This window comes from Engystomops pustulosus, chromosome 1 (assembly GCF_040894005.1).
Source record: "Engystomops pustulosus chromosome 1, aEngPut4.maternal, whole genome shotgun sequence".
Taxonomy (NCBI): domain Eukaryota; kingdom Metazoa; phylum Chordata; class Amphibia; order Anura; family Leptodactylidae; genus Engystomops; species Engystomops pustulosus.
The window spans coordinates 78,939,825-78,966,382 of NC_092411.1; the positions used below are offsets into that span (position 1 = coordinate 78,939,825).

At 43.5% G+C, this 26,558-nt stretch overlaps 1 protein-coding gene across 3 annotated transcripts in view; it reads right to left on the bottom strand.

The window, feature by feature from the left end:
* The window catches only part of LOC140125257 (catechol O-methyltransferase-like), a 67,456-nt gene that overhangs the window by 29,013 nt on the left and 11,885 nt on the right, over positions 1-26,558 (bottom strand). Inside the window, exon 1 of one of the 3 annotated variants that reach the window (XM_072144485.1) lies at positions 9,118-9,275. The exons of 1 other annotated variant lie outside the window; for it this stretch is intronic. The gene's annotated coding sequence lies outside the window, so the exon portion shown is untranslated. Of the gene's footprint in view, positions 1-9,117; positions 9,276-26,558 lie in introns of those variants that run through there. One more of the 3 variants, XM_072144487.1, reaches the window with a different exon arrangement.

Here is a 26,558-nt window from a genome sequence, read left to right on the forward strand (position 1 = left end):
CAGGAATGTAACCTGAGAGAAGAGCCATAGATACAAGTACTGTACCTATCTCCACTAGTCTACAGTACAGGAATGTAACCAGAAAGAAGAGCCATAGATACAAGTACTGTACCTATCTCCACTAGTCTACAGTACAGGAATGTAACCAGAGAGAAGAGCCATAGATACAAGTACTGTACCTATCTCCACTAGTCTACAGTACAGGAATGTAACCTGAGAGAAGAGCCATAGATACAAGTACTGTACCTATATCCACTAGTCTACAGTACAGAGCATGTAACCTGAGAGAAGAGCCATAGATACAAGTACTGTACCTATCTCCACTAGTCTACAGTACAGGAATGTAACCAGAGAGAAGAGCCATAGATACAAGTACAGTACCTATCTCCACTAGTCTACATTAAAGGGAATGTAACCTGAGAGAAGAGCCATAGATACAAGTACTGTACCTATCTCCACTAGTCTACATTAAAGGGAATGTAACCTGAGAGAAGAGCCATAGATACAAGTACTGTACCTACCTCCACTAGTCTACATTACAGGGAATGTAACCTGAGAGAAGAGCCATAGATACAAGTACTGTACCTATCTCCACTAGTCTACAGTACAGAGCATGTAACCTGAGAGAAGAGCCATAGATACAAGTACTGTACCTATCTCCACTAGTCTACAGTACAGAGCATGTAACCTGAGAGAAGAGCCATAGATACAAGTACTGTGCCTATCTCCACTAGTCTACAGTACAGGAATGTAAGACTGGGAGAAGAGCCATAGATACAAGTACTGTACCTACCTCCACTAGTCTACAGTACAGGAATGTAACCAGAGAGAAGATCCATAGATACAAGTACAGTACCTATCTCCACTATAGTATACAGTACAGAGCATGTAACCTGAGAGAAGAGCCATAGATACAAGTACTGTACCCATCTCCACTAGTCTACAGTACAGAGCATGTAACCAGAGAGAAGAGCCATAGATACAAGTACTGTACCTATATCCACTAGTCTACAGTACAGGGAATGTAACCTGAGAGAAGAGCCATATATACAAGTACTGTACCTATCTCCACTAGTCTACAGTATAGAGCAGTGATGGCTAACCTATGGCACTGGTGCCAGAGGTGGCACTCGGAGCCCTTTCTGTGGGCACTCAGGCCATCACCAGAGATGACTCCAGGTATCTTCCTGCAGTCCCAGACAGTCCAGGACTTGCTGTGCACAGAGCTATTTTAAAGTGACAGCGCTACCTGGGACTATTTTCTGCTTTATTGGTGTCCTCAGGTGCTGGTATCAATGAAAACTGTGACAGAGAAGAGAGGATAAATCACAAATTACATTTCTGTGTTGGCACTTAGCGATAAATAAGTGGATTTTGGTCGTAGTTTGGGCACTCGGTCTCTAAAAGGTTCGCCATCACTGGTATAGAGCAATGATGGCGAACCTTTTGGAAACAGAGTGCCCAAACTACAACCAATACTCATTTACATGTCGCAAAGTGCCAACATGACAATTTAAGTAGTAATTTATTGATCCATGCTGTATCACAGGTTTCAATCGTATTGGTGTCCTGAGTTCACCAATACAATAGAAAGATGATGGAGAAATTTGGATTGTAGCTTCCCTCCAGGGGACCAAGAGCAGGAGCTCCAACGATAACCCATATCTATCCACACCTTCTTTCTCCTACTGCAGTGCTGGCAGACAAGGATATTGCGTTAAAATGGCGCTGAGCATGGCACATCCTGGGCTGTCTTGGACCACAGGAGGAAGCTTTGAGTCCTGTCTGGCAAACTCTCTGTTGGCATGAAAGCCTGGGTGCCCACAGAAAGGGCTCTGAGTGCCACCTCTGGCACCAGTGCCATAGGTTCGCCACCATTGGTATAGAGCATGTAACCTAAGAGAAGAGCCATAGATACAAGTACTGTACCTATCTCCACTAGTCTACAGTACAGGAATGTAACCTGAGAGAAGAGCCATATATACAAGTACTGTACCTATCTCCACTAGTCTACAGCAGTGATTTTCAACCAATATGCCGTGGCACACTAGTGTGCCGCGACACATGGTCGGGTGTGCCGCAGGGAAAGTTCCCCAAACTATGGTGCCACCTGTGTTTTGTTTCCCAGAGAAATGTAAAATGAGAAATACTATTGTCATGAGGCTGGAGTACTACAAGTACCAGCTCATATGCTAAGTATATGAGCTGGCACTCGTACTCTGGCCTCATGGCCATAGTACTTCTCATTGTACCCCTTTATTTTGCAGTATATTGTGTGTGTCTTTCCACCATTCCTGCCAGGATATCCCTTTTGTGTTTATTGAAACAGGCCCAGGTTTCACACTGAGTGGGAAAAATAAATTTAGAATCTATATTATTAACTATATGTACAATATGACTGTTTTAGTGTCATTTTGTGCTATTTTGGTTGGTGGTGTTCCCCTGGATTTTCTAAGTATAAAAAGTGTGCCGCGGTTCAAAAAAGGTTGAAAATCACTGGTCTACAGTATAGAGCTTGTAACCTGAGAGAAGAGCCATAGATACAAGTACAGTACCTATCTCCACTAGTCTACAGTACAGGAATGTAACCTGAGAGAAGAGCCATAGATACAAGTACTGTACCTATCTCCACTAGTCTACAGTACAGGAATGTAACCTGAGAGAAGAGCCATAGATACAAGTACTGTACCTATCTCCACTAGTCTACAGTACAGAGCATGTAACCTGAGAGAAGAGCCATAGATACAAGTACTGTACCTATCTCCACTAGTCTACAGTACAGAGCATGTAACCTGAGAGAAGAGCCATAGATACAAGTACTGTACCTATATCCACTAGTCTACAGTACAGGAATGTAAGACTGGGAGAAGATCCATAGATGCAAGTACTGTACCTATATCCACTAGTCTACAGTACAGGAATGTAAGACTGGGAGAAGAGCCATATATACAAGTACTGTACCTATCTCCACTAGTCTACAGTATAGAGCTTGTAACCTGAGAGAAGAGCCATATATACAAGTACTGTACCTATCTCCACTAGTCTACAGTACAGGAATGTAACCAGAGAGAAGATCCATAGATACAAGTACTGTACCTATCTCCACTAGTCTACATTACAGGGAATGTAACCTGAGAGAAGAGCCATATATACAAGTACTGTACCTATCTCCACTAGTCTACATTACAGGGAATGTAACCTGAGAGAAGAGCCATAGATACAAGTACTGTACCTATCTCCACTAGTCTACATTACAGGGAATGTAACCTGAGAGAAGAGCCATAGATACAAGTACTGTACCTGTCTCCACTAGTCTACAGTACAGAGCATGTAACCTGAGAGAAGAGGCATAGATACAAGTACTGTATCTATCTCCACTAGTCTACAGTACAGGAATGTAACCTGAGAGAAGAGCCATAGATACAAGTACTGCACCTATCTTCACTAGTCTACAGTACAGGAATGTAACCTGAGAGAAGAGCCATAGATACAAGTACTGCACCTATCTTCACTAGTCTACAGTACAGGGCATGTAACCTGAGAGTAGAGCCATAGATACAAGTACTGTACCTATCTCCACTAGTCTACAGTACAGAGCATGTAACCTGAGAGAAGAGCCATATATACAAATACTGTACCTATCTCCACTAGTCTACAGTACAGAGCATGTAACCTGAGAGAAGAGCCATAGATACAAGTACTGTACCTATCTCCACTAGTCTACAGTACAGAGCATATAACCTGAGAGAAGAGCCATAGATACAAGTACTGCACCTATCTCCACTAGTCTACAGTACAGAGCATGTAACCTGAGAGAAGAGCCCTAGATACAAGTACTGTACCTATCTCCACTAGTCTACAGTACAGGAATGTAACCTGAGAGAAGAGCCATAGATACAAGTACAGTGCCTATCTCCACTAGTCTACAGTACAGAGCATGTAACCTGAGAGAAGAGCCATAGATACAAGTACTGTACCTATCTCCACTAGTCTACAGTACAGAGCATGTAACCTGAGAGAAGAGCCATAGATACAAGTACTGTACCTATCTCCACTAGTCTACAGTACAGAGCATGTAACCTGAGAGAAGAGCCCTAGATACAAGTACTGTACCTATCTCCACTAGTCTACAGTACAGGAATGTAAGACTGGGAGAAGAGCCATATATACAAGTACTGTACCTATCTCCACTAGTCTACAGTATAGAGCTTGTAACCTGAGAGAAGAGCCATATATACAAGTACTGTACCTATCTCCACTAGTCTACAGTACAGGAATGTAACCTGAGAGAAGAGCCATAGATACAAGTACTGTACCTATCTCCACTAGTCTACAGTACAGAGCTTGTAACCTGAGAGAAGAGCCATAGATACAAGTACAGTACCTATCTCCACTAGTCTACAGTACAGGAATGTAACCTGAGAGTAGAGCCATAAATACAAGTACTGTACCTATCTCCACTAGTCTACAGTACAGAGCATGTAACCTGAGAGAAGAGCCATATATACAAGTACTGTACCTATCTCCACTAGTCTACAGTACAGAGCATGTGACCTGAGAGAAGAGCCATATATACAAGTACTGTACCTATCTCCACTAGTCTACAGTACAGGGCATGTAACCTGAGAGAAGAGCCATAGATACAAGTACTGTACCTATCTCCACTAGTCTACAGTACAGAGCATGTAACCTGAGAGAAGAGCCATAGATACAAGTACTGTACCTATCTCCACTAGTCTACAGTACAGAGCATGTAACCTGAGAAAAGAGCCATATATACAAGTACTGTACCTATCTCCACTAGTCTACAGTACAGGGCATGTAACCTGAGAGAAGAGCCATAGATACAAGTACTGTACCTATCTCCACTAGTCTACAGTACAGAGCATGTAACCTGAGAGAAGAGCCATAGATACAACTACTGTACCTATCTCCACTAGTCTACAGTACAGAGCATGTAACCTGAGAAAAGAGCCATACATACAAGTACTGTACCTATCTCCACTAGTCTACATTACAGGGAATGTAACCTGAGAGAAGAGCCATAGATACAAGTACTGTACCTATCTCCACTAGTCTACAGTACAGGAATGTAAGACTGGGAGAAGAGCCATATATACAAGTACTGTACCTATCTCCACTAGTCTACAGTATAGAGCTTGTAACCTGAGAGAAGAGCCATATATACAAGTACTGTACCTATCTCCACTAGTCTACAGTACAGGAATGTAACCTGAGAGAAGAGCCATAGATACAAGTACTATACCTATCTCCACTAGTCTACAGTACAGGAATGTAACCTGAGAGAAGAGCCATAGATACAAGTACTGTACCTATCTTCACTAGTCTACAGTACAGGGCATGTAACCTGAGAGTAGAGCCATAGATACAAGTACTGTACTTATCTCCACTAGTCTACAGTACAGGAATGTAACCTGAGAGAAGAGCCATAGATACAAGTACTGCACCTATCTCCACTAGTCTACAGTACAGGAATGTAACCTGAGAGAAGAGCCATAGATACAAGTACTGCACCTATCTTCACTAGTCTACAGTACAGGGCATGTAACCTGAGAGTAGAGCCATAGATACAAGTACTGTACCTATCTCCACTAGTCTACAGTACAGAGCATGTAACCTGAGAGAAGAGCCATATATACAAGTACTGTACCTATCTCTACTAGTCTACAGTACAGAGCATGTAACCTGAGAGAAGAGCCATATATACAAGTACTGTACCTATCTCCACTAGTCTACAGTACAGAGCATGTGACCTGAGAGAAGAGCCATATATACAAGTACTGTACCTATCTCCACTAGTCTACAGTACAGGAATGTAAGACTGGGAGAAGAGCCATATATACAAGTACTGCACCTATCTCCACTAGTCTACAGTATAGAGCTTGTAACCTGAGAGAAGAGCCATATATACAAGTACTGTACCTATCTCCACTAGTCTACAGTATAGAGCTTGTAACCTGAGAGAAGAGCCATATATACAAGTACTGTACCTATATCCACTAGTCTACAGTACAGAGCATGTGACCTGAGAGAAGAGCCATATATACAAGTACAGTACCTATCTCCACTAGTCTACAGTACAGAGCATGTGACCTGAGAGAAGAGCCATATATACAAGTACAGTACCTATCTCCACTAGTCTACAGTACAGAGCATGTGACCTGAGAGAAGAGCCATATATACAAGTACTGTACCTATCTCCACTAGTCTACAGTACAGGGCATGTAACCTGAGAGAAGAGCCATATATACAAGTACTGTACCTATCTCCACTAGTATACAGTACAGGGAATGTAACCTGAGAGAAGAGCCATAGATACAAGTACAGTACCTATCTCCACTAATTCAAATACAGAACAGGGCATGTAACCTGAGAGAAGAGCCATATATACAAGTACTGTACCTATCTCCACTAGTATACAGTACAGGGAATGTAACCTGAGAGAAGAGCCATAGATACAAGTACTGTACCTATCTCCACTAGTCTACAGTACAGGAATGTAACCTGAGAGAAGAGCCATAGATACAAGTACTGCACCTATCTCCACTAATCTACAGTACAGGAATGTAACCTGAGAGAAGAGCCATAGATACAAGTACTGCACCTATCTTCACTAGTCTACAGTACAGGGCATGTAACCTGAGAGTAGAGCCATAGATACAAGTGCTGTACCTATCTCCACTAGTCTACAGTACAGGAATGTAACCTGAGAGAAGAGCCATAGATACAAGTACTGTACCTATCTCCACTAGTCTACAGTACAGGAATGTAACCTGAGAGAAGAGCCATAGATACAAGTACTGCACCTATCTCCACTAGTCTACAGTACAGAGCATGTAACCTGAGAGAAGAGCCATATATACAAGTACTGTACCTATCTCCACTAGTCTACAGTACAGAGCATGTGACCTGAGAGAAGAGCCATATATACAAGTACAGTACCTATCTCCACTAGTCTACAGTACAGAGCATGTGACCTGAGAGAAGAGCCATATATACAAGTACTGTACCTATCTCCACTAGTCTACAGTACAGGGCATGTAACCTGAGAGAAGAGCCATATATACAAGTACTGTACCTATATCCACTAGTCTACAGTACAGAGCATGTGACCTGAGAGAAGAGCCATATATACAAGTACAGTACCTATCTCCACTAGTCTACAGTACAGAGCATGTGACCTGAGAGAAGAGCCATATATACAAGTACAGTACCTATCTCCACTAGTCTACAGTACAGGGCATGTAACCTGAGAGAAGAGCCATATATACAAGTACTGTACCTATCTCCACTAGTATACAGTACAGGGAATGTAACCTGAGAGAAGAGCCATAGATACAAGTACAGTACCTATCTCCACTAATTCAAATACAGAACAGGGCATGTAACCTGAGAGAAGAGCCATATATACAAGTACTGTACCTATCTCCACTAGTATACAGTACAGGGAATGTAACCTGAGAGAAGAGCCATAGATACAAGTACTGTACCTATCTCCACTAGTCTACAGTACAGGAATGTAACCTGAGAGAAGAGCCATAGATACAAGTACTGCACCTATCTCCACTAGTCTACAGTACAGGAATGTAACCTGAGAGAAGAGCCATAGATACAAGTACTGCACCTATCTTCACTAGTCTACAGTACAGGGCATGTAACCTGAGAGTAGAGCCATAGATACAAGTACTGTACCTATCTCCACTAGTCTACAGTGCAGGAATGTAACCTGAGAGAAGAGCCATAGATACAAGTACTGTACCTATCTCCACTAGTCTACAGTACAGGAATGTAACCTGAGAGAAGAGCCATAGATACAAGTACTGCACCTATCTCCACTAGTCTACAGTACAGAGCATGTAACCTGAGAGAAGAGCCATATATACAAGTACTGTACCTATCTCCACTAGTCTACAGTACAGAGCATGTGACCTGAGAGAAGAGCCATATATACAAGTACTGTACCTATCTCCACTAGTCTACAGTACAGGGCATGTAACCTGAGAGAAGAGCCATAGATACAAGTACTGTGCCTATCTCCACTAGTCTACAGTACAGAGCATGTAACCTGAGAGAAGAGCCATATATACAAGTACTGTACCTATCTCCACTAGTCTACAGTACAGGAATGTAAGACTGGGAGAAGAGCCATATATACAAGTACTGTACCTATCTCCACTAGTCTACAGTATAGAGCATGTGACCTGAGAGAAGAGCCATATATACAAGTACTGTACCTATCTCCACTAGTCTACAGTACAGAGCATGTAACCTGAGAGAAGAGCCATAGATACAAGTACTGTACCTATCTCCACTAGTCTACAGTACAGAGCATGTAACCTGAGAGAAGAGCCATATATACAAGTACTGTACCTGTATCCACTAGTCTACAGTACAGAGCATGTGACCTGAGAGAAGAGCCATATATACAAGTACAGTACCTATCTCCACTAGTCTACAGTACAGAGCATGTGACCTGAGAGAAGAGCCATATATACAAGTACTGTACCTATCTCCACTAGTCTACAGTACAGAGCATGTGACCTGAGAGAAGAGCCATATATACAAGTACTGTACCTATCTCCACTAGTCTACAGTACAGGGCATGTAACCTGAGAGAAGAGCCATATATACAAGTACTGTACCTATCTCCACTAGTATACAGTACAGGGAATGTAACCTGAGAGAAGAGCCATAGATACAAGTACAGTACCTATCTCCACTAATTCAAATACAGAACAGGGCATCCTGGTGTCTAGCTCCATTACAGACATCAATACTGGGCATTCAGGTGCCTAGCTACAGTACAATCATCAATATGGGGCATCCAGGTGCCCAGATACAGAATGGGTACAGGGCATGCAGGTACACCCAGGTGCTTAGCTCCAGTCATTAGCACAGGGCAGCAGGTGCCACAGTACATGGTACGTTGTGATACAGCCTTGTCCTGGTAAAGATAATGCTAAATACGGGTCCACATGAAGGGGGTCACTGAGTGCCAGGACATACACAACCACTCGCATTAGGGTGACATTCCCCCGCCCCCCGCGTGCATGCTCCCCCCTATGAAGTGCATGCTCTGCAGACAAGCGCCGCTACCTTGCCTGTGCCGGGAGCTCCTCTCGTCCTCTGCTCGGGCTCTGGGCGCTGTGAACTTTATACCGTGCACGAGCCGCGGTCTCCAATCACATCGCATCACATCAGGGAGCGCAGTGTGAGGAGAGGCCCCGGATCTGCGCCCCTCTCTCCACCCACCGGCAGATGTGCCCTGTGCTGCGCCCCACACCCTCCATGTATAGGTTACTGTGCACCGGGCTAATGCAGCCTGACAGCCGCCGGTGTACTGCCATCCACTCATACACTGAAATCTCCAGCAAAACCCACTCCAAGGGGTCACCAATAATGGAAGACACCCTGTCACCCTGCTTCCCTAGCCTCCCATTCCTGCCAATGGCTTTATATATATATATATATATATATATATATATATATATATATATATATATATATATTATTTCCCTTTCTAAATACACAAGATGATCAAAAGCAAACAACTGTGTACACCGCACTTACACAAATATCCAGGAGGCTCCTGGAGAAGGACTATCCTTCCAGACACCTGTAATGGTTGGCACATCACCCAGGCAGTGCAGAGGCCACATCCCATGCTTAGGGTGCCCTCCCAAGTGACCTGCCACTGGTGCCCTAATAGTTGTCAAGAAGGCTGCATATACTACAAGTCACCTGCCACTGGTGCCCTAATAGTTGTCAAGAAGGCTGCATACACTACAAGTCACCTGCCATTGGTGCCGAAATAGTTGTCAAGAAGGCTGCATATACTACAAGTCACCTGCCACTGGTGCCCTAATAGTTGTCAAGAAGGCTGCATATACTACAAGTCACCTGCCACTGGTACCCTAATAGTCATCAAGAAGGCTGCATACACTACAAGTGACCTGCCATTGGTGCCGAAATAGTTGTCAAGAAGGCTGCATATACTACAAGTCACCTGCCACGGTGCCCTAATAGTTGTCAAGAAGGCTGCATATACTACAAGTCACCTGCCACTGGTACCCTAATAGTCATCAAGAAGGCTGCATATACTACAAGTCACCTGCCACTGGTGCCCTAATAGTTGTCAAGAAGGCTGCATATACTACAAGTCACCTGCCACTGGTACCCTAATAGTCATCAAGAAGGCTGCATACACTACAAGTGACCTGCCATTGGTGCCGAAATAGTTGTCAAGAAGGCTGCATATACTACAAGTCACCTGCCACGGTGCCCTAATAGTTGTCAAGAAGGCTGCATATACTACAAGTCACCTGCCACTGGTGCCCTAACAGTTGTCAAGAAGGCTGCATATACTACAAGTCACCTGCCACTGGTGCCCTAACAGTTGTCAAGAAGGCTGCATATACTACAAGTCACCTGCCACTGGTGCCCTAACAGTTGTCAAGAAGGCTGCATATACTACAAGTCACCTGCCACTGGTGCCCTAATAGTTGGCATGAAGGCTGCATATACTACAAGTCACCTGCCTTAAAGGATAATGCCTCAAACCATTGGCATAACTACCAGGAAGCTGCAAAGTGGCTCATGAATAAATATAAATCGAACAGGTTTCTCCGCAATACATGAATTTTTTAAGTATTGGAATCAACTGGTATAAAAAAATAAACAGGCTATATATCGCAGCGCTGCCCATCACCACTGGCCTCTGTTGATACAGGCAGTCCCCTACTTAAGAACACTCGACTTACATACGACCCCTAGTTACAAACGGACCTCTGGATATTGGTAATTTATTGCATTTTAGTCCTAGGCTACAATGATCAGCCATATCAGTTATCAGAGGTGTCTGTAATGAAGCTTTATTATTAATCCTGATTCTAATGACAATCCAACATTTTTAAAATCCAATTGTCACAGAGACCAAAAAAGTTCTGGCTGGGATTACAGTGATAAAATATACAGTTCTGACTTACATACAAAATCAACTTAAGAACAAACCTACAGACCCTATCTTGTATGTAACCCAGGGTCTGCCTGTATATGCAAAAGTTCAAAGGTGACAGTACACTGACCGCGCAAAGCCTTAGGAGGCCGCACAGTGGTAGAAATAATGTCACTACGGCATCTCTGTATAAAAACAGAGGCTAACAGTTATGAGTAGGGTCGCACTGCACCCAAAAAAAGGTGAATAATAATAATAATTCTTTATTTATATAGCGCACACAGATTACACTGCGCTGCACAGAGCTTGCCAAATCAGTCCCTGTCCCCAATGGGGCTCACAATCTAATCACCCTACCAGTATGTTTTATACCCGATTCATTGGTTATATGAATTGTGTATGAAGGCCCTATGTGTAGCATATATACCAGAAAAAGCTCCTGCCACAACATTTAGCGAAGCGATCTCCATTCACCCGACAAAGCGCCAAAGTCATAGTTTTGGCCTATCATATCGGACTGAATTTTTTTCACAAAAATCTTATAAAGAAGCAATGTATATATATATATACATATTTACAAGCTCCTTTAAGATACAGTTGTCATAGGGATCTTTAGACTTCAAGGCATAACTTGTTGAAAGCAGTTGCCATAGCGATCTAGAATTAATGCCATCTCTAGCTAGCATTATAAATACAAGGTATTGCTGCTTCAAACTGGACTTTCATGTTAAAATTAGGACTTCTCATAGGGTTAGGTCTATAAACACACATTCTTTCAGAACAGGGAACGATGAATATAAATTCTCAAATATAAACATTTATGAATAGGATGAATATTAATAAAATACCATAAAAATAAAATAAAACACCAAGAATCATAAATTACTGATATGGAAAAACAATCCATTACCAGCATTTAATGTAATACAAGTGATATCATATGTACCTAATCCAATATAACTAAATGCAGAGTGTAAATAACGACACCAGTAAATGGTGTTTCAGGTATCAGTTATAGGGAAGAAACATTTGTAGTATTTTAACGATATCCCCCTATTTCTTTGTAATAATGTTAGGGGAGAAACATCCTCTCTCCCATATGACGTCAAAAGTAGCTTTCTTTCTAGCCTGTGTCTTGGATTCATACGGACTTGGGAGTCCCATCACTATCAGTGATCTACTGAGTGGCTCTAGCTTATTAAGGGAACCTGTCACTAAGAATATCACTTTTAGCTGTTGACCGGTTTCAATAGCCTATCCTATGCTGATTTTAAAAATGCCTGTGTCAACATTTAGAATCATTTCAGTAGTTTATATTAGTGTATTTGACATTACCTGGCTCCCTACCAACAGCATATGGTGAGTCCTGGGGGAGGGGGCAGCTGTAGCAATCTATGTTCGTGTGCCTGTGTCTCCTCACGCGTTCTTCCTTTACTCCACACCACCCCCCTCTCTCCCCTACCTTCTCAATGCACACAACAGGTAGTGGGGAGGGTTGAGTGAGCTACGTAAGTGTGGAGGAGGGGAGACTGACACAGGCCCACACATGCTGCAGCTGCCCCTCCCCCTGGGACTTACCGCATGCTGCTTGCAGGGAGCCAGAGGTAAAATTTAAAATAAACTCTTCGAAATTACTTAAATGATACAGAATGCCGACAACTGCATTTTTATAATCAGCAAAGGCTATTGGAACCTGTCACCAGCTAAAAAGCCCTGCATTGTAGAAGATGAGCGGGTGGAGGAGCACATTATACACAACCTGCTCTGCAAGGCTTCTTGGAAAATTTTCAGTAAAAATATGAAATGGGCTGTGTGGATGTGATTTTTTAAGTGATTTGTGGCTTTTCTGTGCTGTGACAGCCCTTACGGATTAGGCTTGGTTCACATCACATTTTTTGTATATGCTAAGCGTATACATCGGGAAAGCACTCAATGTATATGGTTAGCATATACATTGTTAAATAGTGGAGGACAAAAGCATGGTTTTTTCCTCCGTCTGGCCATTAAACGTTCTAACTGTGACTTATAAGCTCATATATGTAGGCAATAGAAGTCTATGGGTTGTATATGCAGTGTATGGCATCCCTTCCCACAGCCCTGCTGAGTGCATACGTCACTTGGAAGGAAGGAGGACCCGGTGATGTCATTGTCCATATTAGGACAGTGACATCACTGGGGGAACGCCCCTTTCATCGTCAGGAGCCAATCGCAGGCTGCTGCTGCCAATGTACACTCCTTCCCACGCATTCAGGGGGTGGAGGGTCCCCGGGCAATGAATCCCATTGTATAAACATTCAGTGAGATACGTCTCTGCCATACATTGTAAGAAAACATTGGAATCCTCCTGTCGTGTCTTTACAACGTATGATACATAATGTGATGGGATCCCAGCCTTATTGCCCATACAAAATTAGCTGGCAGACACTGGAAGTACCACCAAGTATAAAAAATACAATTATTACTGAATCTTTTCCTACAAAACTATATACTGTATATCAATGTGCTCAGTTCGTTCCTGCCTGCAAATTACGTTTTATTTCATTATGAAAGCTCTGATTTTACTGTGTTTTAAGTGTAAAAATTGCAACCTATAGCAAAACCACATGCAGTTTTCTAATCATAACTCAGCAGCTACATATGATGAGTGATTTCTTAGCCCTGGCCTATTATTCTGACATTAGGATTTGAGTCTTATTGTGCAACTCCCACTGCTGCTAGAATGTACAAAACAACAGAAAACAAACAGAAGAATAATTTCCTGTTGGGTAGATAATTATTATGGTAGATAATGAAGAGAGATTTACTAATAAATGGACTGTACAGTTTTTTGTTGTGAAAGTACTCTTTGGATACACACTCCCTTTTTTAGATTCAGATCAGATACTGTACCCCTTCTGGGCCTCAAGCTTCTGAGCATTGCTCACATTCCTAGACAGCCCCTAATTTGTATTTAAATAGTAACATGCATTGAGGCAAATATACTTCTCACTTGTTCTTCATAAAATGGAATTTAATAAATGCGAGGACACAGCCAGCACACATTGCACCCGATATACTAAGAGACACCGGCCTCATGTTATGTACGGGGCAAATATTGTGGCACACTCCCTTCCCTCTTTGAATTGCAACTTTTGCATTGCTTGTACGCTCCAAAATGTTCTGCATTTACCTGTTTATCTTTTACCTTCATTATAACTGCAACATCTATTTCTATGTCATCAATGATTAGATAGCAGGATTTCTACAGAGTGGGACAGGCCAGCTCGGAATACAATCTGTTCATTGTATAATCTGCTTGTTGCATGCTAGCAACCATAGGAACTGGTAATAGGGACTTTACCATGAAGTTTTTTTTTTTTAATCTTCCCTGTGCCATTATAGGAGGTTATAACTTTATAAAGCTCCAACATATTGATAGGTTTGCCAAAAACGGACCTAATATATTGGAGGGATTTCTGGTTGTGAAAATATTAAAGAGATGCTCGAGCAAATGATGCAAAGAACTCAGAATGATTCTGGGTAATAAGCACACCTTTATTCAGCTGTCCCAAGATATTTATACAAAGAGTATTTTGAGATTGTTTTCTCGTCACACATTGTACTTCAAATTAATAAAAATTTTTTTGATGATATCAGAGTTCTGAAAAAAACTAAAATTTCAAAAAATTTTCCAAGCTCAAAATTATTTGCTTTTCAGGTAGCTAATCATAGCACCCAAAAAAACTTATAAGGGTATTCCAGGAATCAGCATAATTGATAAACAATTGGGTCTTTTAAATATAAGGTAATATGTAATTAGTTGATATTCAAAATTTTGCTGCAGAAAAATGGTGTTGTCAAACCATATATACACTTGTGTATAAACCGAGTTTTTCAGCACAAAAAATGTGCTGAAAAACCTCACCACGGCTTATACACAAGTCAATTAAAAAAAAATAAACTTACATACTCACCCTCCGGCGCCCCGATGCTCGGCGCGGCTCCTCTTCTGTCTTTTCTATGCTGTAATAGCCGCCATAGATGCGTCCATGCGATCTGCCGCATGGCGCACACTATGATGCAGTGGTGTCACCGCTGATCACGTCACAGTGTACGCCGTCCAGCAGATCGTGTGGACGCGTCTCTGCCGGTTATAGCAAAGAGAAGAAAGAAGAGGAGCCGCGAGGACCAAAGCATCAGGGATCTGCGCCGGGCATTGGGACCGCCCCAAGTTGAGTATGTAAGTTTGTTTTTTTTATGTGCTTGGCAAACTGGGGGCTGGCTGGCTGTATACTACATGGGCCATAGACGGGAAGCAGCGCAATTCAGAGCAGATCTGCATTGTCACATTTTAAAGGCTATAAAATGATTTTTTTTTTTTTGTAATGTGGTCATATGGGGGTTTTTTTGCAGATGAGATCCACTTACTTCCATCATCAAGGTACATCATTTTGGGGACACTGATGCAGAAACATATATTGTTTAATCCCTGAACTGAGTGGTTTTGCTAAAAAAAAATTATAAAATTCAGGACCTTGTGAAAGCTGGGTGTCACAGAGCTTCCTGAATTGTCCAGACAGGACTAATCAACCTGAGCTGGATGACTCATACTACATTTGGGGAATGGTGCAGTGATTGATTACTTCTGCCTGTCAGGGACAACACAGTGAATACAGTGTTCTCTGAAGCAGAGCATAATTAGGGTAAGAGGAGAAGCTCCCGGGCAGCCACAGGAGCCTCATTATCAACTCAGGAATTAAACAAGATATGTTCCTGCATCATTGTAGCTACAGCATTCTCAAGTTGTTTGGTTCACAATGCATAAAAACAAATGTTAGATTTCCTTTAATTTGCTGAAATGGGAATACCCCTTTAAATATTAGCCACTGGATGTGTATGTTTTCATGCTTCTAATTATGTGCCTCTTATAGTCCAAAAAATACTGTATATATACTGTATAACACTGTAAACGGTAAAAAGTGTAAATAAATAAATAAGAAAGAAAATGAAGTAAACCTAAAATGAACTGTGTTCATGAATCTTTATGTCAGTTGATGGATGATCAGATAGGCATAGTCTGAATATCATTTTTCCTGATAAGAGCATCTGTTCTGATTTGATTTAATGAAAATCCTCTTTTCCTCAGGATAGACAGATATGACAGACCCAAAGGGAAATTGCTTTGGTTCTATCTTTCATGCTGTTTGCCTGTGTTATAAAGCCACTGGCTTTGTAATGGAAGAATGTGCCTAGACAGCTGTAATGACAGACAGTTTCATCTCCAGCATGTGATCTGTGAATATATGTATGCTATGTTCATGGCATGCAAAGGGGCAGGCAAAAATAAAGACACAAAAATATATTTCAGCATTTCCACAGGATTTCCTATAATGGCTCTTCCACTTGGACACCTCTCTTTCTGTAGAATGGGGGTCCCCAACCTCATATACAGGTAGCCAGGATTGTTAATATATAGCCATAATATAGCCAGAACATGGGGACCCCATTTACAGAGCTGAATATTGTTTAATGTATCAAAAAAGTAGAAAGTTCTCTCTAATTATTACTAGGTACATACCTTTTAAATACTGTCCTATAGGTCAGGTTCATCATCACATGCCTGGGTGACAGCTGCTGAAGGTAGTTTATAACAACATACTTGTCCTATGGGAAATAATTAAAGCCAGAATGGGATATCCCGGCGTGACTCTTCTCCATACAGCGTTTATTTTCCGGTGTAAAGCTAAATCTTTGAGAATATACAAGGAAATCATTCTCCACAAACATATAGTAAATTACAAAAATTATGAAACTTAATTTAAATGTTTGTTTTATTCCTGATCTTTATCATATTGCTCAACTTTAAAGGGACTGCATGAGTACCTAGCACCAAGGTTGCACCAACAACCGCAGTACAGAACAGAATGCCACCCCAAAAATAACAACTACCACACTACAGCAATAAATACCACCCCAGAAATCAAATACTGCATTCAGAGCAGATAACAATGGAGAGACCCACAGAGTAGACAACAATAATATGGGAGACCCCCATTGCACCAGAGAAGACATAGCAGATCCCATAGCAGATAATACTGGACACCTCCATAACAGAAAACTACTGATACTGAAGACCCCTATAGAAGACAATAATACTGGAGACTGCCAGAGAATAAAAATACTGGAGACCCCCAGAGCAGACATATACTTTAGAGACCTTTTCTTTCCTGGCTCCTCTTCTCCTCCCTGCACCACATTGCAGCTTATTCTCTCCTCCATGTGCCGCTCTGCTCTTTGTCCCACTCGGATTGTATCTCCGACATTAGGACACAGAACTGAACTGTTCCAGGAGCAGAAGTGGAGCTGGTCCTCACTCTCTCCTGGGGCTATTCTGCTCTGTGTACTTACCCTGACACTTACAACTAGAGTCGGGACTCAGGCAGGAGAGGACCAGAGAGCTGTGAGGACTTCTCAGCTCTATTCACTGGTACCAAGCCTTCTGCACAAATAAAGGCTTCCATCAGAGATCATTTTGTTGGAGCTGGAGTGGGAGTTAGGAAAATTGAGGAGTTGGAAGTTTGGCTTACCAACCCCACAGCCCTGCTAGTGACAGCTTTATGGTCTTAATCATCACAAACTGGGGTTGGCCACTTTAAACTTTGACAGCGTAATAATAAGATCTTTAACAGCGTACTGTAATCTTAATAATGCCCAGTGTCCTGCTGGTTTTCGGCAGATGGAGGGGGCCATACAGACATTACTGCCTACATGCTCCTTCCATCATAACCACTCTCATATCAGTGGGTGGAAGGGCGTGGAGCGGTGACTGTACGGTTTCCTCCATCCACCAGAAGCCAGCCAGATACAGAAAGTCATAGCTAGGGTGACCCGTGGCTCACAGCAAACTTTAACAGGGTGACCCTATTACGGCTCTATAATTATTTGGTTAAATAAAAAATGTTAAAATGAAAAATTTTAGTATTGAAGTTTGGTATAGTTGGCCAACCCCTGCTAGCATCTTAATGTACACAAGAAAGTTTCCATTCATTAACAGCACACATCTTAGAGTTATAAATCATGAAATTGTGAATCTTTATTAGAATGCTAAGTTAAAAATACGTCAGCACTGTGATATATCCTAATACACAAAAATTGTGTCCTTGCCGAAGTTCTTTTCAGTCTGAGCTTCACATTACAGCACATAGAACACACTGTACTGTACATACATAGTTCCTCTTTATGTTCTCACATATACTGTTATCTACGATTCACAATGATTCAGCAGTTCTTTCTTGGCTCATAACCTCTGCTCTACTTATGTACTAAATATGTATACATTTACCTTTGACACATAAGCACAGATGGCAAAATAGTGATACTTTCAAGTGAGCGCTTGCTGAAAAGGACAAAGGCAATAACTTCTGAGGTTTTGTACTCGACAGCACTTTCGCATGCAATAGTAGTAATGAGACAGGAACACAACACAATGCAAAAAAATGGTTTATGTTCACATTAAATAGAATTGTTTTATTTTTGACACTTTTATGACCCTAAAATAAACAACATATGTAGGTGGTCCCCTTAAGAACACCCGAGTTTCAAACTACCCCTAGTTACAAACGGACCTCTGGATGTTGGTAATTTACTGTACTTTAGCCCTATACTACAATACTGCAGGGGAGGACTGGCAATGTAACCCACCGGGAGAAATAGGGGGAAGTATTATAGTACTTATATACTTGTACATAGGGGCAGTATTATAGTAGTTATATTCTTGTACACAGGGGGCAGTATTATAGTAGTTATAGTCTTGTACATAGGGGGCAGTATTATAGTAGTTATATTCTTGTACATAGGGGGCAGTATTATAGTAGTTATATTCTTATACATAGGGGGCAGTATTATAGTAGTTATAGTCTTGTACATGGGGGCAGTATTATAGTAGTTATAGTCTTGTACATGGGGGCAGTATTATAGCAGTTATATTCTTATACATAGGGGGCAGTATTACAGTAGTTATAGTCTTGTACATGGGGGCAGTATTATAGTAGTTATAGTCTTGTACATGGGGGCAATTTTTATTAGTATAAAACAAACATAAATACAAAAATACTTTTTCCATCAATATAAATCATAGATCATTCTGTATAAATCATACATGTTCATAAAAAAATAAAATTTATATTAAATGTAACTTAAGAGACCATTTTGTGTAAAAGGGAAACAAAGAAAACATAAGAAAACAAATGCATCCACATTGTATAATGAGACATATTTCAGTCTAGATGGATGTTCCTCCAGAGTCTTACATTCTCCCCCTTTTTCCTGACCTCTAATGACCTGATCCACCTGAGCTCGGACATTATGAGGCTTATGGCTTTATGATGGTGGAAGTCCTCACTATGGATGGACACTCTGGTTCTCATGTGCCAGTGGTAATACTTGATGACCTGGATAACTATGTACATGGTCTCCTGGTTGATGTTATGTACAGTAGGTGTCACCTACTGAGGATTTCTGGGTACCTGAGGGACTGCAGTGATGGGATTCTTAGCTTGGTGGATATGTCCCGCCAGATATTCCGTCCACCCCAGCACTCAGATATAAAATGAACCATAGTTTCCTCTGTCTGACACCCGAGGGGACACATACGATCTGCCACACTCAGGAACTTTAGATTTCCCCTGACAAAGAGCTTTCCCTGTAATGACAGCCAGGCAATGTCACCGAACTTATGGGGTAGCCTCCGACCATTCAAGAACCTCAGACTGTCCTGTAGGGTGGTGGTTGGACAGTCTGGAAGTGCCAGCTGTAAGCAATAGAAGGTCCTACAGACTCTGGAGTACAGATCTTTCCTGGTCTTAGTTTCTATGAAAGACTTTTCTATCCCCCATTTCCTTAAACATGTGAGACCATACTCCAGATACTGGGGGAGGAAGCCAGGAGTCCATCGACCCCTCCTGAGACTGCCGCCTCGCATCCAAGATTCTGCAAAAGGCAATATCCAGTCCCTGACACTACTTACCCACAGGAGACCATTATTTGAGTCCAGGCTTCCAAAATGTACTTTCAGAAACATGGAGTCAAAGAAAACCCTTGGATTTAACATATCCAGTCCACCCTCTCTCCTCTGCAGGTAGGTGATCCCTCTTTTTACTGGGTTTTTTACCTGTTCCCTCATAAAAGTTGGAAGAACAGGATAAAGAGCCTAGCGGAGAAAGATTCTGGCAAAGGAAAGACGACAGAGACGTAGAGGAAGACAGGGACCAGGTAAGTCTTCATCAGAGTAACCCTTTCTCTATAGGTCAGCCTCCAGTTCTTCAATCGCTGAACCTTTGCATTTCCGGTTTCCAACTTTTCCTCCCAATTTAGTGTGGAATTGTCTTCCCTCCCAAATTTAACCCCAAGGATTTTAATATGGGTGGAGGCCTTGGCGAATTGTGGCAGATCAAAGTCAGGAGCAGTATCCAATGTCCAGAAAGCTTGACTCTTCTCAAGGTTGACCAGAGACCCGGAGGCCTCTGAGTAACTTCTGATGGCTGCAGATAACATCTCCACCTCACGAGGCTCAGATATCACCACAGTCACATCATCTGCGTAGGCAACAACATCCAGGGGCAAGCAATGGGGGACCAGCACCCCCTGAAATTCACACCGCTGCAGTGATCTCAGGAATGGATCGATAGCAAACACATACAGCAGCGGACTCAGAGGACAACCTTGTCTCACCCCGGCCTCTACCCTGAAAGTGTCCCCCTGCCAACCATTGATCAGAGGAAAGCTCTTCGCCTCTCTATACAAAGTCCTGAGCCAATCCACAAATTCTCCCGGAATACCGTACTTTGACAAAGTGGCCCATAGATAATCATGGTCAACCCTGTCAAAGGCTTTAGCCTGGTCCAGACCTACAACATATCTCCCACACCTCAGAGCTTTACATTTCTCAAACATCTCCCTTATCGAGATGACTGCTCCAGAGATGTTCTGCCCCTTTACTGTGCTGTACTGAGAGCCTGCCAACAGTGCCGGGGACAAACAGACTAATCTAGAGAATAGAATTTTTGCCAAAATCTTCCTGTCGACATTCAAGAGGGCGATCGGCCTCCAGTTCTTGATGTCACTAGGCTCCTTACCCTTAGACAGCAGAATTAGCGATGAGACCCTCATGGATGGAGGCATCAGGTGATTTTCTAGACAATTTCTGTAAACATCCACGAGGATTGGAGCCAAGAGATCTCTAAACTTCTTATAAAATTCTGCTGTAATACCATCTGGACCTGGTGCCTTCTTCAGATTTAACTTGTTAATAGCCTCTTTAACCTCCTCCACCGTTATTTCTGCTGTCAAAGGAGAAAAGTCCAATTCTCTAGTGTCAGGGCCTGGAGTTGCCTCCAAGAATTGGGTCACTTTTTCCTTATTCAAAGCTTTCTTCTGAAACAAGTCAGTATAGTAAGATCTCACCACTCCCAGGATACCCTCCCGAGACTCTTGTAAAACACCCTGGGAGTCAGTGAGACCTGCGATCAGTTTTTTCTCCACACGCTCCCGGCAATTCTCAAATGGATCCGGTGCCCCTCGGGTGCCATAGTCCTTCTCCACTACCAGGGAGGTGTATCTACTGTACTGATACTGTCTTATCTCAGATTTCAGCCGGTCAATCCTTTGTTGGTCATCCCCATCCGCCGAATAGAGTGACTCCAATTCTTTACGCAGTCTCAGATACTGGCTGTACTTACATCTCCCCTTCTTAATTGACAGTCTCTGTAAGAGGGACCGGATCTCCTCCTTGACGTCCTCCCACCAGTCGGCCATGTTGTGATAAAAATCCACTCTGTCATGTTGATTCTGGAAGAAAGAGTAAATGAATTCCTGTACAGAGTTATCATCAAGTAGACTACAATTAAGTCTCCATAGCCCTCTACCAACATCAGGATACTTAGTGGCACCCAAACAAAAGTACAAGGCCAAGTGATCCGAATATGGGACATTTCTTTCCATTCTCTCACTGATGGCTTCAGTAGGACTCACCAGAGCAAGATCAATCCTACTGCTGCGTCCTGCACAGGTGTAAGTAAACTTAGGACTCCTACCACCCTGTACAAAAACATCGGACAGGCAAGCCTGCTGAATAATGTTATTGAGGACCTTACAATCCCTGGTAAGGGGCCTACTGTTCCTGTCCCTGGTGGTAGTGGTGGCATTAAAGTCCCCGGCCATGATGACAGGAATAGACGTGAATAGATAAGGCTTCACATCATTAAAAAGCTGAGTCCTTTCGGTCACTGTCTGTGGGCCAAAGATGTTAATGAGCCAGAGTCTTCTGCCTCTGATGGTGACCTCTAACAGGAGGCACCGTCCCATCGATACCTCGGTGAGTCTGTGGTCGGTGACATCGTGGGTGTTAAACAGGATAGAGACTCCGGCATAAGGCTCCACAGCCAGCGACCAAAAGGAAGGACCAGACTGCCAATCTCTCTCCGCCTCCCGTATGAGACCAAGGTGTTTAAACGGGTCTCCTGTAAGAAAAACACATCGGCCTTGAGATACTTTAGATGATCATATACAACATGTCTGGTCCTTCTAGCCCTAATACTGTTCACATTGCTGGTGATCACAGAAAGATGGAAGCCTGCCATCATGAGAAGAAATAGAAAGAGAATCCCCATCATCATAAGTCAGAGTTGTCTTCCTGACTACCGGCTTCCATATCCCATACAGACTGAGACATGGCATGAAGGGGTTTCCTTTTTGTGGGAGGATCCCCCCCTGGGTCATCATCATACTCCTCCATCATGCGCTTCAGTTCTCTCTCTATCTCCTCCTCCCCATCTGACTCGGACAGTACACTGTACCTATTAGTGGTCACAGTAACGTCCGCCTGACTCTGCACTTGCATTTTTGAGGGTTTTTTAACAGTGGTCCATGCAGTCTCAGGTTTGCGGGTGCTCTTGTCCTTTTTTCTCTTTTTAACACCACTATTTTCTTTGGTGGCAGGTGCTGGGGCAACGGAAGGGACAGGCACAGGCTGCTCCACTACCTCCATGTCCCCCTCAATATTACCTGTCCCTGGATGGTCCGGGGCAGCAACACTAATATCTGGGGTCTCTGGAACAGTAAATACTGACCCTGACAATAGCGCCTCCTCCTCCTGCTCCTCATCTGGTACATCTGCCCCTTCCATCAGTTCTTCATCAGGGAGGTCCCTACAGATGTTGTGCCAGGCTTCAGGACAGTCCCTATGGGGGTGACCGATCTGACCACAAAGGTTGCATCTCCCACACCTAAAGCATAACCTCGGCTGACCAACATAAAAGCATACACCCTTCTCTCTGCCGATAAAGAATGAGTTGGGGAGGTGATGGGTGATGTTCTGGTTCTGATGTAATTTAACCAGGACCCTCCACCCCCGGTCCAGATCCCATCCTCATCCCTGGTCTTGGTCATGTCTGACATGAGGGTGCAATGTCTCTTGAGCCAGATAACGATGTCCTGAGGGGGGACAGACTCGTTCCAGAACATTATGGTGACAACCGCTGTATCTGGCTTGGATATGGGAATGAAACTAAACTTGTTCCACCCCTCAGTATCTCTGTATCTGGGACATTGAGCCCAGAACCGGTCCAGATAAGACATCAGCTTGAAGCTAATGTCATACCCCTGTCTGTCAGGCAGATTTATTACGGCCAGGATGTCGGCTGGCTGGAAACCCATCTGGGTGCACAACATGTCCCTCACCACATGCCTCCTGTCAGGTAGATCCTCTTTAGCCCCTTTATGCCTAAACCTGACAACATTTCTCCTCTTGAAGGCCTGGCCGGTGTAATGGGTGCTGGAGGAGAAAAATGGGGAACCCCGACTCCACGCATTCCCTGATGTCTGACCCCTGTCCTGCTGTGGGGGATGTGTGGGCTGTGGACCATCTGCACTAGGGCCCTGCTGACCACCCGGACCACGGGGCTGCTGACCACCCGGACCATGGGGCTGCTGACCACCCGGACCATGGGGCTCTGCTGCTTGTGGTGTAACTAGTGGGGGGAACTCCTCAGCTCTTGACAGTCCTGCACCATCCACAACATCGGGGCTCTCTGTGTCACCAGCTGTCCTAGACTGTACCTGGGATGACTCCTCAGCTGGGACATTATCACACACAGAAACCTCAGAAATAGCAACAACAGAGACATCAGCAATATCAGGCATATCAGCAACATTATCATCATTACTGCAGGACTGCTGATCACAGCCCTGAATGTCCTGCTCAGGTGTCTCCTGCACCTCACAGTCCTGCTCAGATACACCTTGGGGTACAGATACAGTGTTACCTTCAGGAGTCCAGAGTCCTCCTGCAGTGCGCTGTCTCCTGGGACTTGTGGTGTCTCCTCCACTTCACTGCTGATATCAGGTCTACTGACTGCTGGGATCTGTAGTACCTCATTAGGGACTGCTGGGCCTTGTAGTACCTTACTTGTAGCTGCTGCAGGACTTGGCTGTTGTTGCCTCTTTTTGTAAATTTCTCCCTCCTCAAACGGCAGTGTAGCTGGTTGTAGAATGGGTCTCACATGAGGCTGTGGGGTCTCACACCTGGATGTTGAGGCCTGGTCTTCCTCAAACCTCTGCTGGTTCCTGAAGGCCTCTCCCACTGGTCCCATCTGCTCAATAGTGGCCTCCATCTCCCGCACAGTATCAGAAAGCTGTTTTGCAAGTGAGTCCAGCTTGTTGTTAAGCAGGGCCTGCTTCCCTGGGTTTGCTGTCTTCAACATTTATGTGCAATCTATCTGTTTTTGCAGGTACAGCTTTTGTTTTTCAAGGCATGCATCTTTCTCACCAGTCCTGGGATCTGGCCGGCCAGCTGGAGCTCAGGTGATGGCTCTGGGGGCTGCAGTTTGCTGCTGGGGTGTTGTTGTGGCTTGCTCACTGAGATGGTTCCTCTAGGTGCACTACCACCGCTCTTCCCTTGCACCAAACTCTGTGATTTTTGCACAAAGTCCTGAGAATCCTGGAGTTTCACGGTGGCTGTCACTGCTCTTGGGGCACAATTTCCTGATGGGCGACTGGATCCCAGATGTCTTGCAGGTATCACACTGTTAGCACCTTTGGGTCTTTCCTCGTGGCCGCCTTGGATCTCCTTCACAGCCTGCATTCCCCCAGACCTGGTGCGCTCAGCTGGTAACATCACTCGTTGCTTCAGGTTCTCCTGGATTGTCTGTCTCTCCAGTGATGTCCTCCTCTGCCTGCCCGGGGTGGAGGTGGATTGTCCACCTGAGGCCTGGGATGGAGGCTGCTGCACACTCTGCATAGTGCTTGCTTTTGGACTTTCCAACGTTTTGCTTTTGCTCACAGGTGATCCCACACTGGCAGCTTGTTTCACCAGGTTCTTGCTTTTTGCTTCATCCTTTTCCACAAAGACTTTCTTTACATTACTGCTGGCACTGCTTACATTCTGAGAAACTTTGGGATTTTCTTCCCTTTCTTTAGCTGGCTGGTTTGCTGGATTAGGCCTTGGAGCCTGGGCCTTGCATGGGGAGCTTCCCCACCCAGGGTGGCCCCGCCCTGGGCTAGCTCCAGACATAGAGAGAGTTCAGGAGCTCAAACCACGCACAACCTCACCTCTAGGAGGCAGAATTATAGTAGTTATATTCTTATACATAGGGGGCAGTATTATAGTAGTTATTATCTTGTACATAGGGGGCAGTATTATAGTAGTTATAGTCTTGTACATGGGGGCAGTATTATAGTAGTTATATTCTTGTACATAGGGGGCAGTATTAGAGTAGTTATATTCTTGTACATAGGGGGCAGTATTATAGAATGGTAGTTATATTCTTGTACATGGGGGTAGTATTATATTAGTTATATTCTTGTACATAGGGGGCAATTTTTATTAGTAAAAACAGGCAAAAAAAATATAACAATACATTCTCATCAGAATGACCAAACAATTATTTAACAGAAATCATACATATTAGAATATAATAAATTGATAATAATATTAACTTAAACAAAGTCCATCACTGGTAAGAAGGGAAATTAGGAAATTACATGACATGATCAATTACCCCAGATATATGTTCCTCCATAACTCAACATAATTACCCTTTTTGCTAATCTCTATGGATCGTATCCACCTCAGCTCTGATAATATTAGGCTGACTGCAGTCATAGGCTGGAAGGACTCGCTGTGCGCAGACACTCTGGTCCTGGTGTGCCAGTAGTAATATTTGAGAACGGTGATGATCAGGTACATGGTCCCCCTGTCTATGCCGGTTACTTGTGGAGTCATACCATAGATGATCTCTGGGTATTTGAGAGACTGTAGACTTGGTATTCTAAGCTTGCGGGACACCTCCTGCCATATCTGCCTCCCTCCCTGGCACTCGGTAGTAAAGTGCTCCATAGTCTCCTCCTGCTGACATCCCAAGGGACACATACGCTCAGAGACGCTCAGAAACTTTAAATTTCCCCTGACAAAGAGCCTCCCATGCAGAGATAACCAGGCGATGTCATAGAACTTTGCGGGAAGCCTCGGACTATTGAGGAGTTTCAGACTCTCCCGCAGGGCGGCCGTTGTGCAGTCCCTCAGAGCAGGCTGAACAGTATAGAAGGTCCT